This window comes from Parasteatoda tepidariorum, chromosome 8 (assembly GCF_982258835.1).
Source record: "Parasteatoda tepidariorum strain Cologne lab strain chromosome 8, Ptep-v5.0, whole genome shotgun sequence".
Classification (NCBI taxonomy): domain Eukaryota; kingdom Metazoa; phylum Arthropoda; class Arachnida; order Araneae; family Theridiidae; genus Parasteatoda; species Parasteatoda tepidariorum.
Genome location: NC_141762.1, coordinates 63748743 through 63764202, shown reverse-complemented (window position 1 = coordinate 63764202; position 15460 = coordinate 63748743).

The window sequence follows — 15460 nt, the reverse complement described above, 5'->3', positions numbered from 1 at the left end:
CATAAAGTCGTACACTCTCAAAAAATCTTACGCCGAAAAAACATTTTTTTCGATTCTTTTGTTGTTGCTAAACTACATGTCTAGAAATGGTAGACAAAATTCATGAAGTCGTACATTCTCATAAAATCTTACACTAAAAAAAAAATTTTTTTTTCGATTCTTTTGTTGTTGCTAAACTACATGTCTAGAAATGGTAGACAAAATTCATAAAGTCGTACACTCTCAAAAAATCTTACGCTAAAAAAACATTTTTTTCGATTCGTTTGTTGTTGCTAAACTACATGTCTAGAAATGGTAGACAAAATTCATAAAGTCGTACACTCTCAAAAAATCTTACGCCGAAAAAACATTTTTTTCGATTCTTTTGTTGTTGCTAAACTACATGTCTAGAAATGGTAGACAAAATTCATAAAGTCGTACACTCTCAAAAAATCTTACGCCGAAAAAACATTTTTTTCGATTCTTTTGTTGTTGCTAAACTACATGTCTAGAAATGGTAGACAAAATTCATGAAGTCGTACATTCTCATAAAATCTTACACTAAAAAAAAAAATTTTTTTTCGATTCTTTTGTTGTTGCTAAACTACATGTCTAGAAATGGTAGACAAAATTCATAAAGTCGTACACTCTCAAAAAATCTTACACTAAAAAACATTTTTTTTCGATTCTTTTGTTGCCGCTAAACTACATGTCAAGAAATGGTAGACAAAATTCATAAAGTCGTACACTCTCAAAAAATCTTACGCTAAAAAAACATTTTTTTCGATTCGTTTGTTGTTGCTAAACTACATGTCTAGAAATGGTAGACAAAATTCATAAAGTCGTACACTCTCAAAAAAACTTACGCCGAAAAAACATTTTTTTCGATTCTTTTGTTGTTGCTAAACTACATGTCTAGAAATGGTAGACAAAATTCATAAAGTCGTACACTCTCAAAAAATCTTACGCTAAAAAAACATTTTTTTCGATTCGTTTGTTGTTGCTAAACTACATGTCTAGAAATGGTAGACAAAATTCATAAAGTCGTACACTCTCAAAAAATCTTACGCCGAAAAAACGTTTTTTTCGATTCTTTTGTTGTTGCTAAACTACATGTCTAGAAATGGTAGACAAAATTCATAAAGTCGTACACTCTCAAAAAATCTTACGCTAAAAAAACATTTTTTTCGATTCGTTTGTTGTTGCTAAACTACATGTCTAGAAATGGTAGACAAAATTCATAAAGTCGTACACTCTCAAAAAATCTTACGCCGAAAAAACATTTTTTTCGATTCTTTTGTTGTTGCTAAACTACATGTCTAGAAATGGTAGACAAAATTCATAAAGTCGTACACTCTCAAAAAATCTTACGCTAAAAAAACATTTTTTTCGATTCGTTTGTTGTTGCTAAACTACATGTCTAGAAATGGTAGACAAAATTCATAAAGTCGTACACTCTCAAAAAATCTTACGCCGAAAAAACATTTTTTTCGATTCTTTTGTTGTTGCTAAACTACATGTCTAGAAATGGTAGACAAAATTCATAAAGTCGTACACTCTCAAAAAATCTTACGCTAAAAAAACATTTTTTTCGATTCGTTTGTTGTTGCTAAACTACATGTCTAGAAATGGTAGACAAAATTCATAAAGTCGTACACTCTCAAAAAATCTTACGCCGAAAAAACATTTTTTTCGATTCTTTTGTTGTTGCTAAACTACATGTCTAGAAATGGTAGACAAAATTCATAAAGTCGTACACTCTCAAAAAATCTTACGCTAAAAAAACATTTTTTTCGATTCGTTTGTTGTTGCTAAACTACATGTCTAGAAATGGTAGACAAAATTCATAAAGTCGTACACTCTCAAAAAATCTTACGCCGAAAAAACATTTCTTTCGATTCTTTTGTTGTTGCTAAACTACATGTCTAGAAATGGTAGACAAAATTCATAAAGTCGTACACTCTCAAAAAATCTTACGCCGAAAAAACATTTTTTTCGATTCTTTTGTTGTTGCTAAACTACATGTCTAGAAATGGTAGACAAAATTCATGAAGTCGTACATTCTCATAAAATCTTACACTAAAAAAAAAAATTTTTTTTCGATTCTTTTGTTGTTGCTAAACTACATGTCTAGAAATGGTAGACAAAATTCATAAAGTCGTACACTCTCAAAAAATCTTACGCTAAAAAAACATTTTTTTCGATTCGTTTGTTGTTGCTAAACTACATGTCTAGAAATGGTAGACAAAATTCATAAAGTCGTACACTCTCAAAAAATCTTACGCCGAAAAAACATTTTTTTCGATTCTTTTGTTGTTGCTAAACTACATGTCTAGAAATGGTAGACAAAATTCATAAAGTCGTACACTCTCAAAAAATCTTACGCCGAAAAAACATTTTTTTCGATTCTTTTGTTGTTGCTAAACTACATGTCTAGAAATGGTAGACAAAATTCATGAAGTCGTACATTCTCATAAAATCTTACACTAAAAAAAAAAATTTTTTTTCGATTCTTTTGTTGTTGCTAAACTACATGTCTAGAAATGGTAGACAAAATTCATAAAGTCGTACACTCTCAAAAAATCTTACACTAAAAAACATTTTTTTTCGATTCTTTTGTTGCCGCTAAACTACATGTCAAGAAATGGTAGTCAAAATTCATAAAGTCGTACACTCTCAAAAAATCTTACGCTAAAAAAACATTTTTTTCGATTCGTTTGTTGTTGCTAAACTACATGTCTAGAAATGGTAGACAAAATTCATAAAGTCGTACACTCTCAAAAAATCTTACGCCGAAAAAACATTTTTTTCGATTCTTTTGTTGTTGCTAAACTACATGTCTAGAAATGGTAGACAAAATTCATAAAGTCGTACACTCTCAAAAAATCTTACGCTAAAAAAACATTTTTTTCGATTCGTTTGTTGTTGCTAAACTACATGTCTAGAAATGGTAGACAAAATTCATAAAGTCGTACACTCTCAAAAAATCTTACGCCGAAAAAACATTTTTTTCGATTCTTTTGTTGTTGCTAAACTACATGTCTAGAAATGGTAGACAAAATTCATAAAGTCGTACACTCTCAAAAAATCTTACGCTAAAAAAACATTTTTTTCGATTCGTTTGTTGTTGCTAAACTACATGTCTAGAAATGGTAGACAAAATTCATAAAGTCGTACACTCTCAAAAAATCTTACGCCGAAAAAACATTTTTTTCGATTCTTTTGTTGTTGCTAAACTACATGTCTAGAAATGGTAGACAAAATTCATAAAGTCGTACACTCTCAAAAAATCTTACGCTAAAAAAACATTTTTTTCGATTCGTTTGTTGTTGCTAAACTACATGTCTAGAAATGGTAGACAAAATTCATAAAGTCGTACACTCTCAAAAAATCTTACGCCGAAAAAACATTTTTTTCGATTCTTTTGTTGTTGCTAAACTACATGTCTAGAAATGGTAGACAAAATTCATAAAGTCGTACACTCTCAAAAAATCTTACGCCGAAAAAACATTTTTTTCGATTCTTTTGTTGTTGCTAAACTACATGTGTAGAAATGGTAGACAAAATTCATAAAGTCGTACACTCTCAAAAAATCTTACACTAAAAAAATTTCGATTCTTTTGTTGTTGCTAAACTACATGTTTAGAAATGGTAGACAAAATTCATGAAGTCGTACACTCTCAAAAAATCAATAATCATCAGTGGGTGCTCGCAAAGAACATGATGTTTTGTGAGAATTAGGCAATCCAGAATAGGTTCTGCAGAAGCCTGGTAAGCAGAGCACCTAGAAAAGCTTATTTGAGCAATGAAGACAGTAAAATCTAATTATCGGAATTAGAGATCCATAAACGATCTTCGGAAACAATTTCATGTCCAACGTGCTGAAAGAAACAACTTTTAATAATTATTTTTAATAATTTTTTAAAATCGGTGGTTGTAGTTTTGAATCGCAATTACCTGGTATCCGGACAGATTTTCATTACCCGGGTCCGACAAAAGTTTACTGCCCGGCAACGATTCATGGACCTAGATTTTAGTCTCAGGATCCTGGCAATTTCACCGGGAATTCAGTGCCGGGTAACACTTTTATGTTCCACACAACCATATTAAGATTTATAACAGAATTAAAATTATTCGCAAAAATACTTGTAAATTTGGAAAATCCATGTATTCTATCATTTTTGTAATAATCAAGCTGGAATAACTGGTATAGACAATACAAAGTTTACTCTTGTGCTGATTTTAAATTCAAGGAAATTTTGCCATAGTAGACACCTTTGGGAGAGAAAAATATGTTCGCTAAAAAGAGGTACTTGCTTAGGAAAAGGATATGCAATAACAGAAATTTAATGCTGAAACTATTTTAACTAATTTACATACTATTTATATACTAATTTATATACTATTTTATACATTATTTTATACTATTTTAATATACATACTATTTATATACTAATTTATATACTATTTTATACATTATTTTATACTATTTTAATACAATAATTATATAAATACAAAATTCAATTATTAAGTAAATACAATCGCAAAGAAAAGAGCATAATGAAGGAACTTTCTGGGGAAGGCTCTGACCCACAAAGAGCTTTCATGCAAATCAAAGAAGAAATACAAAATAGTAAATAATGAACTACATAGATATTTATTAAAAGATATTAAAATCATAATGAGTAAAATTCAAAGCTAACTGTAGAAAAATGCAATTTCTGTATGTGTATCACTCTTATGCTAAATTTGCTTTCAGCAAAGTAGTAATTGCAATATATATATTTTTTTTGTTTCGGGTTTGCAGGCTTAGAATTTTTTAGATGTATAATGGATAAAAGTTGCAAACAAAACATAAATATTTTCTTACAAATGGTACATTAATTATTCTAATGCTGTAAGTTTAAACATTCATTGAAAATTAATTTCCTAAAAAGCGCATGATAAAAGCGTCTTTTATCTTATAAACCATCATTGATTTTAAAAAAACGTTTCGAAATATCCTACGTTCTACAGAAGCCTCATTAATATTTGCGATTGAAAACTTAAGTAAATTAAATGAAAAATTAATTAAATACTAAGCAATTAATCAGAAGTCTCTACTTTATAATTTAATTTAATCCTTCTACATAAAAAAAACAGTCAAGAAAGGAATTTCTTTTAGAAACCTTTTGTTTTAAATTTCTTTAAAAAAAATCTAAGAATTCATATCTTTATTTATATAAACGTGCGATAAATTTCCTAAGGAGTATATCTAGTAAGATATTTGTTGCATAGAGAATTATGCGTTTTTTATAATGTTTTGCATAAATATTATAATACACAGCGGGGCACCCAAATCCGGCCAAGTAACAAAAATATTATGCAGGGTATCCGGAAAAGGCAGGGTAAAATATTCAATTTTCCGAATACAGGCGAGGTACCCGGACCCACAGGCGCAGCGTGAGGAGGGGACACACTTTTTGTGTTTAGAAAATCTTAAGGTTTTATACACACATTTACATATACAGTCGGACCCCGATTTAACGAATTCATCGGGACCTGAAATTTTATTCGTTAAATCGGGGTCATTTGTAAAATCGGGGTTTAAAAAAAACATTTTTTTGTACATATGTATTATTAAAAATTACTAGTTATAAACGACTATCTAAGATAAGAAAGGAATTTCCTGTTTGACTCATAGTCCACGTGACAAACCCCCGGAAAATGACCTTGCAAGTGTAATGTCTTATTTACTCTGCCCACCTACCCACGACGAATTTTGTTTTTCCCTGTTGCGGGCTTTTCTTTTGTTTGAGACGAATATGCACTTTTTCTATTTTATTCCTCCCAGGAAAGATTTTTTTCCCTTTAGAATCTGCCAATTATAAAAAAATGCAATATTTTTCTGATCAAAATTAATGAGAAATATTTTTTCCGGATGCTAAAATAATTCGTTAATTAGGCGTTAATTATTCGTTAATTAGGGGTTTTTGACTCTGGTTTTGCTGGGGCTGAAAAAAAATTCGTTAAATCGCGAAATTCGTTAAATAGGGGTTCGTTAAATCGGGGTCCGACTGTACATGCATATTAAAAATAAATATGCATATAATACATTAAACTTAAAATAAACAAACAGTTTTTTAAAAAACCAAAAGTGGGCCTCCCCTGTTGCTACGCCTATGCACAGATCCTGCAAAGTTTTAGTACCCGGTAGCTACTTTTAATGTCTCGCACTCTTTTTGGAAGCTTTTCCTTTTAGCTATATTGTTGGCCGCAATTATGATGCAAGCTTTTATTTCTTTTAAAATTTGTTACCTAAACTAAAAATTAAAAAAAAAGATGTTAAAAAAAATGGACGAAGTGGACAAAATGAAAATATTAGAAATTATATATCGCGATGCATCGTCAGTTTTGCATCGCGATATAGCGATGTATCGCGAATTTCATTTACTTGTAAGGCACAAAAAGTCAGATTTCTATCAAAACTTCATACTCAGATTGATTTAAATCAATTTATAAATTTGAAGATATATATGTTTTGCTTAAGAAAGATATTAAATAAATTGACTACAATGTACAAATCTTACTTAAAATATTCATTGAAATGTTTGTTTAGAAATTCATAATACACGTAAAACAAAGTGTTAAAAACTTTTTTTAAAGCGTTTTTTACCAAATTAATATTTTTTTGTGCTATTATGCATAAATAATTACATAATTATTAAGTTCGATCGTAATGTTCAATTTCTAAATGAAACGTTAAAAATTATTTGTATGTTTAAAACAAAGTGCTAAATAAATTTTAGAAAAAAAAACGCTTTTAAAACACTATTTCTTATTATTATAATATCAGTTATTATAGTTCATTTACGTCACACTAGAGCTGCACAATGGGCTATTGGCAACGGTCTGGGAAACATCCCTGAGGATGATCCGAAAACATGCCATCATAATTTTGATCCTCTGCAGATGGGATGGCACCCCCGCTTCGGTAGCTCGACGACCTGCACGCGAAGTCGAGCACTTTACGGTAGAACAGTTTAACGAGGACCAATACCGCACACCCTCGGTCCCTACGCAGACTGATCCAAGTGGTCACTCACCCGCACACTGACCGCAGCCAGGAACCGTGTCTTAACGATCAGTCCACCTTATCATTTCAGATAATTAATTAAATTAAATTAAATAATAACCGAATTATAAACGAAAAACAAAGATTTAATTTCTTAAAAATAAAAAAAATCGTGATATTCGATAATATATTTGGCTAATTAGCAAATAATATGAAAAGAATATTTTTTAAAAAAAATTATTATACTCTCTAATAAAATGAAGTGCTAAATGATTTAAAAAAATTAATAAAATAAGCAAACCTTTCAAATTTTTTTGTATAAACAAAGTTGATTGACTTATGTCCAAATCCAAATGACAAAAATAAATTTTGTTTTAACTTTATTTCTAAAAATAAAAACAACAAGATTTATAAATTTAAAATCAGTAATAAAAACTCATTAAATTACTAGAAGTTTCATCCAAAAAGTTTTTAATAAATTAAAAGAAAGTAACAAAATAACCTAACAAATTCAATTCCTTATGGGCGCCTAAATTAGATTGCCGATAATTTTCACATTTAAAAATAAAAAGAAGCTTTTTAAAAAAAAAACTTTTCTAATTAATGAAGAAACTCTTCTTTATATATTCTTTTCAATAATAGATTGCCTTCAGAACAAGGTAACATCGGCGATCACGAAGTTAGTCCCACTGAAAATAATCTACAAGAAAAGTCGCGACAAAGAAGAAAAAAAAGCTAAGAGGTGCGAAAAGGAACATGCGATATAACGATATGTGTACACAAAACTCTGATTCTACAGCTCATCAATCAAGGCCATTTCAACATAACGAAACGAACATCGTCTTCCACAGCGCGAGTCGACATCGGAACGTAAGAGAAGAGTCTTATATCGCTATATCGTTTTCTTATATCCTTGCGTGTCTTATATCGCTATATCGTTTTGCGCTCGTTGTCTTTACTCGACGGCTTAAATCAGATTTCTGATGCTCGCCTTGAATGAAAGTCGCTGTACCGTCTTGCCGATATATGCGTTAAATCGATATGTCTCGATACATCGATTTATAGCCCACTCCTAGCAATAAGGGAAATATGGTCCCATTAATTTAATTAACAGAGCTGACGAAACTTTGGGCATACTTTTACTTTATTACTTGAAAATTTTAACGTGTTAAATTAATTTTAATTTTGAAATTAATTTTAAATTTTTTTACTTGAAAATTTAAAATGTCGAAAATTGAAACATAGAAAATATTTTCCGTCTTCATATATTTTGGTATTACCTTCGCACTTTTTCGTACTGGTTTTATTTTTATTTTTGCACCCAAAATATGAAATAAAAAAAAAGCTAACTTTTAAATTTTTGATATTTTACAAGATTGTAAACAAATTTAGATACACGCATATCGAATACAGAGGTTTGTCTATTATGACATCTTAGTTCCGTTTTCAGGGTTGAATGCTTTCATAAATTTATGTTCTGGGTTCCGAATAAAAAGGAAGGGTGTTGTAACATTTAATTAACAACGTCATCTATTATATAGAATGAATGTGAAAAATGATGTTTGATGGTCCGGAGACATTTTGTAGAGGAAAAAATATCAACTGATTCAGCTTAATCAGCAGAATATTCATTTTTGTCAAACAGAATATCGCGTTTCTTAATCTTCCATCATGCTTACAATGTAGAAAAATTTCGAATTGTATTTTTGTCGTATATTTGCGGAAGCTATGAAGTGAATAATTTTTTTAAGCAGTTTTGATTTTGAGAAAATGGATAGAGAAAAATGAACTTATAAGCTCCTCAGAATAAATAAAAGTTACAGATTTTGTTCTTTTGAGTTCAGCACGATCTGCTATAAGAGTTGATGTTTTTTTGTTCTTTCTCTTTCTTGCGGAAAAAATTAAAACATCTTCATACCTCTAAATCTAATTCTACGACTTATATGTACTAGAGATGAGTTCGGGCTCTTCATAACTCTATATCTAATTCTGCGACTTATATGTACTAGAGATGAGTTCGGGCTCACCTTTGGAGGTCCGAGCCCGACGAATTTTAATCCTAACCCTTCCTATCTCGAATATTTTTAATCTGAGTTCACTTAAGCCCGAGATACATGTGATTGCCCAGAGCCCGAGTCCGCCTTGGGTATACGTCGGATAAAGATTAAAGATTGAAAAGAAAGATTAAAAATTGTTGTCTCGTTATTAGGCATTTGCTGCTTAAACAAATCATTAAAGCCTTTTTATCACAACTAAGTAAGACATTTTATGCTTTTTATATCTAACAGTTGTATCAAACGTTTGTTTAAAAGTAGTAAAAAAAAGTTAATAGAAATATTATCTTGAGTCTGAGCTCACCAGAACCTAAAAACTTTTTTTCAGTTAATGACCCCGAGAAAGCTGCGTGCCAAGCTCGTTTCATCTTTAGTGTATAATAAGATACAACCTACAGTCTTTGTAAACAGAACAAATGTTTCAAGGTAGTGTAAGTTTCTCACTCGTCCCCCTTTACAGTTTGTCTATAGAAAGACTTCCCCTCACCACGAAGTCTAAGGCCGTCTGCTGCTATGGAGATAGCAGCAAACGACAAGAAATAGTGCATTTCAAAAAAGGGAGCTTCTTTTCGGTTCATTCAGATGTTCATTTAGAAGGACTTCCTCAGGATGGACTGTACTACAGCATCAACCATCCTTTGAGACATTCATCAGGTTGACACCAAAACACCACGGAGAGCAACTGGATACAGATTGGCAAAGAGTCAGGACCTAAAAAGAAAATCTGAAACTCCCTGGACTGCATAACTGGATACAGCATCTGTCTGGTCAGCATCACGATATCACAGACAGCATTCTTGGACAGCATAATTAATGAACAGCAATTGCTAAAATTTCTTATCACGATTTTAATTTATTTTTTCCTTTTCTTTTAAAAAAAAAAGAAGCACTTGAGAGATGTCGAAACACATAAGTGCAGTGAAACAATTGCACCCCCCCTTATACGAATTAACAATTATTAATTTGAAATCCGAAACACTTGATTACGGTGTTTGAATTACCTAAGTCGAAAAACTGGTAATTAGCTTAGAAACAAATTTGATTTATTACAATTTCCTCAGGTGATCAGGCTGAAAAAAAAATTAAAACAAATTTAATTTATTCCATCTGAGACATTAATTTTCAATATTTTATTTATTTATTTACTTTTTTTTTTTTTTTTTTTTGCTAAACATTAACTTTATTTTCTAATCATAGTATGAGTAGGAAAAAAATTTCACAAGATATCAAATCCTCGAATTATATCTAAACAATTTTCTTTCTCTATTCCTTTTTTTTTTTTTTTTTTTTTTTTTAAGAACGAAAATTGAATCTGCTGGCCAGCGGTTCCATAACTTCGGAGACCGTTTGCGGGTCTTCAGTGTTTCTAAGTGTCAAATGTAAATAACCATATTATATCTCTGTGTATAAGGTGTCAGTCAGTTTACATGGCAGTTAAAAACCTTTCGGCCATTCTCAACATAATTATTTGCCTCCCTAACTACCGGGTTTATTTAATTTATTTGGGCATTTAATATATCGTCTTCGAATACGGTTCCCAAATTCAAAAACTGATCCCTGACAACAAATTGCTAACTCCTGCAACGATGTTAAGGGATTTTTTTTTTCTTTCAAAATTTAATTTTAGAATGTTTACAACGGTGTTATAACTGTCTCGTTCATTTCCTGTAATGTTCGCTTAAATAAAATTCTCAACCCCGTCAGTCATCACAGAACTTAAGTCTTAAAATTGTTAATTTTTCTTCTTCTTCCCATTCATTCAATAGCGCTACCTCTTCAATTTTCAAAATAAATTTGCCCCCATAATCCCCATTTCCGTGAAATTTTACCGAACATAAATTTTTTTATAGTAACATGAATTTTTTTAGAACATAATTTTATAACACCAAAAAAATTTTCCCTATAAGAAACTTTTAATAAATTCAAAAAAAAAAAAAGAAAAAGAAAAAAAAAACACATTTTTGAAACGTTGAAGAAAAAAAATTTTACCATGTGATCAAACTTTTCCCCAGAACATTTTTTTTCACTCATTTCTATGAAAAATTAACTAATTTCTCATTTAAATAGATAAAGAATTACCTTACTAGGTAGAAAATAAATAGTATATATTTTTTTTAATATTAAAGTCAGATTAAGATAAATTTGAAAACATTACGTTAGTTTTAATCCTCACATAATAAGAAAAATTACGTAATTATAAGGATAAATCATTAATAATAGACTGTTCAAGATATTACGTACATAGAAAATTCTTAATAACATCTAATAATGAAAACCTTTTATAAATTCCTATTTTCGAAACTGTACCGGATCATTCTCACACTTGAAAAATATCATAGTGTGTTATTTTTACTGATAATTAAAAATATTTTTATTTTAAATTGAGTACATATTAGGTTAGTAAATCGTGCATGTTTTTGTATTCTCTATAATGAGGCAGTTGAATAAAAAAATGCACATTTATATTAGCTTACAACCGCTAATATTTTTCCACTTCTTTTTTTTTTCAAAGGCTGGAAAAATGTATATTATATTTGTAAAAAACTTAACCTGGAGAAAAAGGAGAAGATAAATCATTCAGTTTAACTTTCATTAACAGAAAAAGGCTAAGGCAATAATAAATTTGACGAAAAGCGAGTTCGAAGTTTAACTTCGAAGGATGCCGTAAAAATCGTAACCATATAATAAAGCGAAACTACTAATTAATCTATTATTTTTTACAATTCAACAAGCTTTAAACCAAGAAAGAATGATGCTTTTAAACTAACCGATTATTTTCTATACAAATCAGACCCTTACTATATTTAACACTAGAAGGACGGAAAATTAGTATATACCTATATTGCCCAAAAGCAGTCAAAATGACTGGATTGCGAATGCGTAAATAAATTTGTTTAAGATTAATTTTAATATTTTTTACAGTTATATAGCAAGCTATTAGTAAATATTAACAATAAAAAAATTCTAAGAAATTGTGTCATTATGTACGTCATTGTTTTTCTAATTGAAATTAAAAGTAGTCATAATGACTTCCTTAGGCAATCTAAAATTCAAAATTCTAAAATTCAACAAAAAATATTTGTCACTTCAGTTTAAAGAGAAAACCCATGTTAAATTTCGCTTCCTTCTTACTATTGCAGTGTTTCCCAAACTTATGACATTTGTGTACCCTTTCTAAATTTTTTATAACGCTGTGTACCACTAATAAAAAAATGTATGTCTTTTTTACTATAAAAAATTGCACAACAGTTAAAAATCACTACTGGCTGTAGACACCACTATTATTAACTGCTAACTCTGCAAAAAATAGCCAATAGAAAAATACGTAATCGGAAATTTTCATGGCTAGCTTTGTTTTTAAATAAAAAAATTTTACATTTTCGTTTGTTGCAAGATATTTCGAATAAGAACGCGTACTAAAAAAAACTGTTCCGTACCCCTGAGGGTACACGTACCACACTTTGGGAAACACTGTACTATTGGAACAATTTGGGGGGAGGTGTCGTTGGTGACGTCCTTAAGTGACGTAGGGCTAAGCATTGTCCGTCCGTACGCTTCAATAAGAAGTTGGAATAAGTAACAATAGGATTGGAGGAGGGGTTGAAGAATCAGAAAATTTAAATATAGTTGTGCTTTGCATGCGGCTTGGTTTCCATTAAAGTTTATATGCTGTACAAGATAATTTTGAAGGGTTACCCAAGCTGGTCACCAAAGCGTCTAGTTCTTAGTATTTGATTTTAAATAAATTATGTTTATTACAAATTAAATGCAAAGAATTATTGTCGTATTCGGACTTAATAGAGAACGTAGTTAAGAAAAGCATGCTGTTAAGATAAACAATAATGATTTTGTAGCAAATTTGATTTGTATTAAAAAACTTGTATTCCTAACTGGGTATCACAAATAATTAAATAATGATTCCACTAATTAAGTTTAATTTTAATTTATTTAAAGAGAAACCATTAAGATACAGAGTCGCAATTATTTCATATTATAAAAACATTAACCATTATTGTACTTGAATTGAATTTTATCAAATTAAACTTTATCTTATCAAGCATTATCTTTTGCTTTTTATCTAACAAGATATTGCAATTTTAAAACATATAATTTACTAAAATTTAGTATTGAAAATTTATTAAAAACTTGGAACCGTGAGGTATTAAAAATATTCGAATAATCAACATTTTAATGAAATATAAATCAGCAAATAAGATGAAAATATAATTGACTCAATGATTAATGACTATTTTTAAGCAACTACCTCTTGTTAAATAATGGCATTAACACTTAAAATTTTTCTTCTGAAGGTCAGTGTTTTTGAACATAATTTGAAAAATAACTTATTAAACTGAAAATTAAATTGCATAATCTAATGCTTCTTTCATCAAAAATGAAATTCGAAAACTTTCCAAAAATATTACCGATTTATATAATTAAAATTAATAGCATTTTTAAAGGATCATTACTGAACTATGTAAACAAAGTATCAACTAATTTCAAAAAGAATTTTAAATTAGCATTTAAAAACTTAACAAATTTAGCTTGAATGAAAAAGTTTTATAGATTATAAATATCGTAGTAGATATTAAATATATATAAACTATGCATTTTAACTTAAGAAACTTAAACTTAACTTTCAAAAACAAAAACTTAAATTAAATTTCTAAAAAAAAAATAAAAAAAAAAAAAAAGGAAAAAAATAATTATTTTCTGAAAAATGCGTGACCTTGCTTTTAGTTTACTTCCATTTAATGCTTACCCATCTGTTATTTACCTATCTAATTGTGATAAACTCACAAATATTTTTGCGTTATTTTTTATATGGCCTAAATGCTTCGACTGGATATTATTAATTTTTGAAATATTAATTTACAAATTAAGAATATTTATACTATTCTCAGAACAATAAACAAGAGAAAAATAGTATTTTTTAAAAATTAGGATCATTGCTGATGGAACTATGTAAACAAAGTATCAACTAATTTCAAAAAGAATTTTAAATTAACATTTAAAAACAGATTAACAAATTTAGCTTGAATGAAAAAGTTTTATAGATTATAAATATCGTATTAGATATTAAATAAATATAAACTATGCATTTTAACTTAAGAAACTTAAACTTAAATTAAATTTCTAAAAAAAAAAAAAAAAAAAAAAAGAAGAAGAAGAGGAAAAAAAATAATTATTTTCTGAAAAATGCCTGACTTTGCTTTTAATTTATTTCCATTTAATGCTTATCCATCTGTTATTTACCTATCTAATTGTGATAAACTCACAAATATTTTTGCGTTATTTTTTATATGCCCTAAATGCTTCGATTGGATATTATTAATTTTTGAAATATTAATTTACAAATTAAGAATATTTATACTATTCTCAGAACAATAAACAAGAGAAAAATAGTATTTTTTAAAAATTAGGATCATTGCCGATGGAACTATGTAAACAAAGTATCAACTAATTTCAAAAAGAATTTTAAATTAACATTTAAAAACAGATTAACAAATTTAGCTTGAATGAATAAGTTTTATAGATTATAAATATCGTATTAGATATTAAATATATATAAACTATGCATTTTAACTTAAGAAACTTAAACTTAAATTAAATTTCTAAAAAAAAAAAAAAAAAAAAAAAAAAAAGAGGAAAAAAATAATTATTTTCTGAAAAATGCGTGACCTTGTTTTTAATTTATTTCAATTTAGTGCTTACACATCTGTTATTTACCTATCTAATTGTGATAAACTTACAAATATTTTTGCGTTATTTTTTATATGCCCTAAATGCTTCGACTGGATATTATTAATTTTTGAAATATTAATTTACAAATTAAGAATATTTATACTATTCTCAGAACAATAAACAAGAGAATAATAGTAGTTTTTAAAATTACTAAAAGCAATAAATAACCTGTTTGTCCGAGAAATATATGTCCGAGTTATATAGAATATATATTCCGCGCGTGACGGACAAGACGAATTTTTCCCAATAGCAACAAAATTAACTGTTATTATGTTTTCAAATTTTATATCTAAACATTGATTTAACATTTCTATTAAATGAATTCATAGAAATCGTGTAACCTTTTCAAAAACAAAAAGTTATGAAGATGACATTTCGCACGTGACATCATGAAGTAGAAATTTTTTAGAAACACTGGAAATCGGGTTTCTTCTTCGTTTGCCCGAATTGAGTTTAATTGCATAAATATTTGATAAAAATAAATAAATTTAAATGAAAATAATAATTATAGCTCTTTTGCGTGTTAAATTTAATGAAAAATGTCGAAAAGTACTATTTTGTATATTTATATTTTTACTAATTTCAAATTCTAGAAAATAATTTTTTTTTTAAATTTTCCCAGAAAATA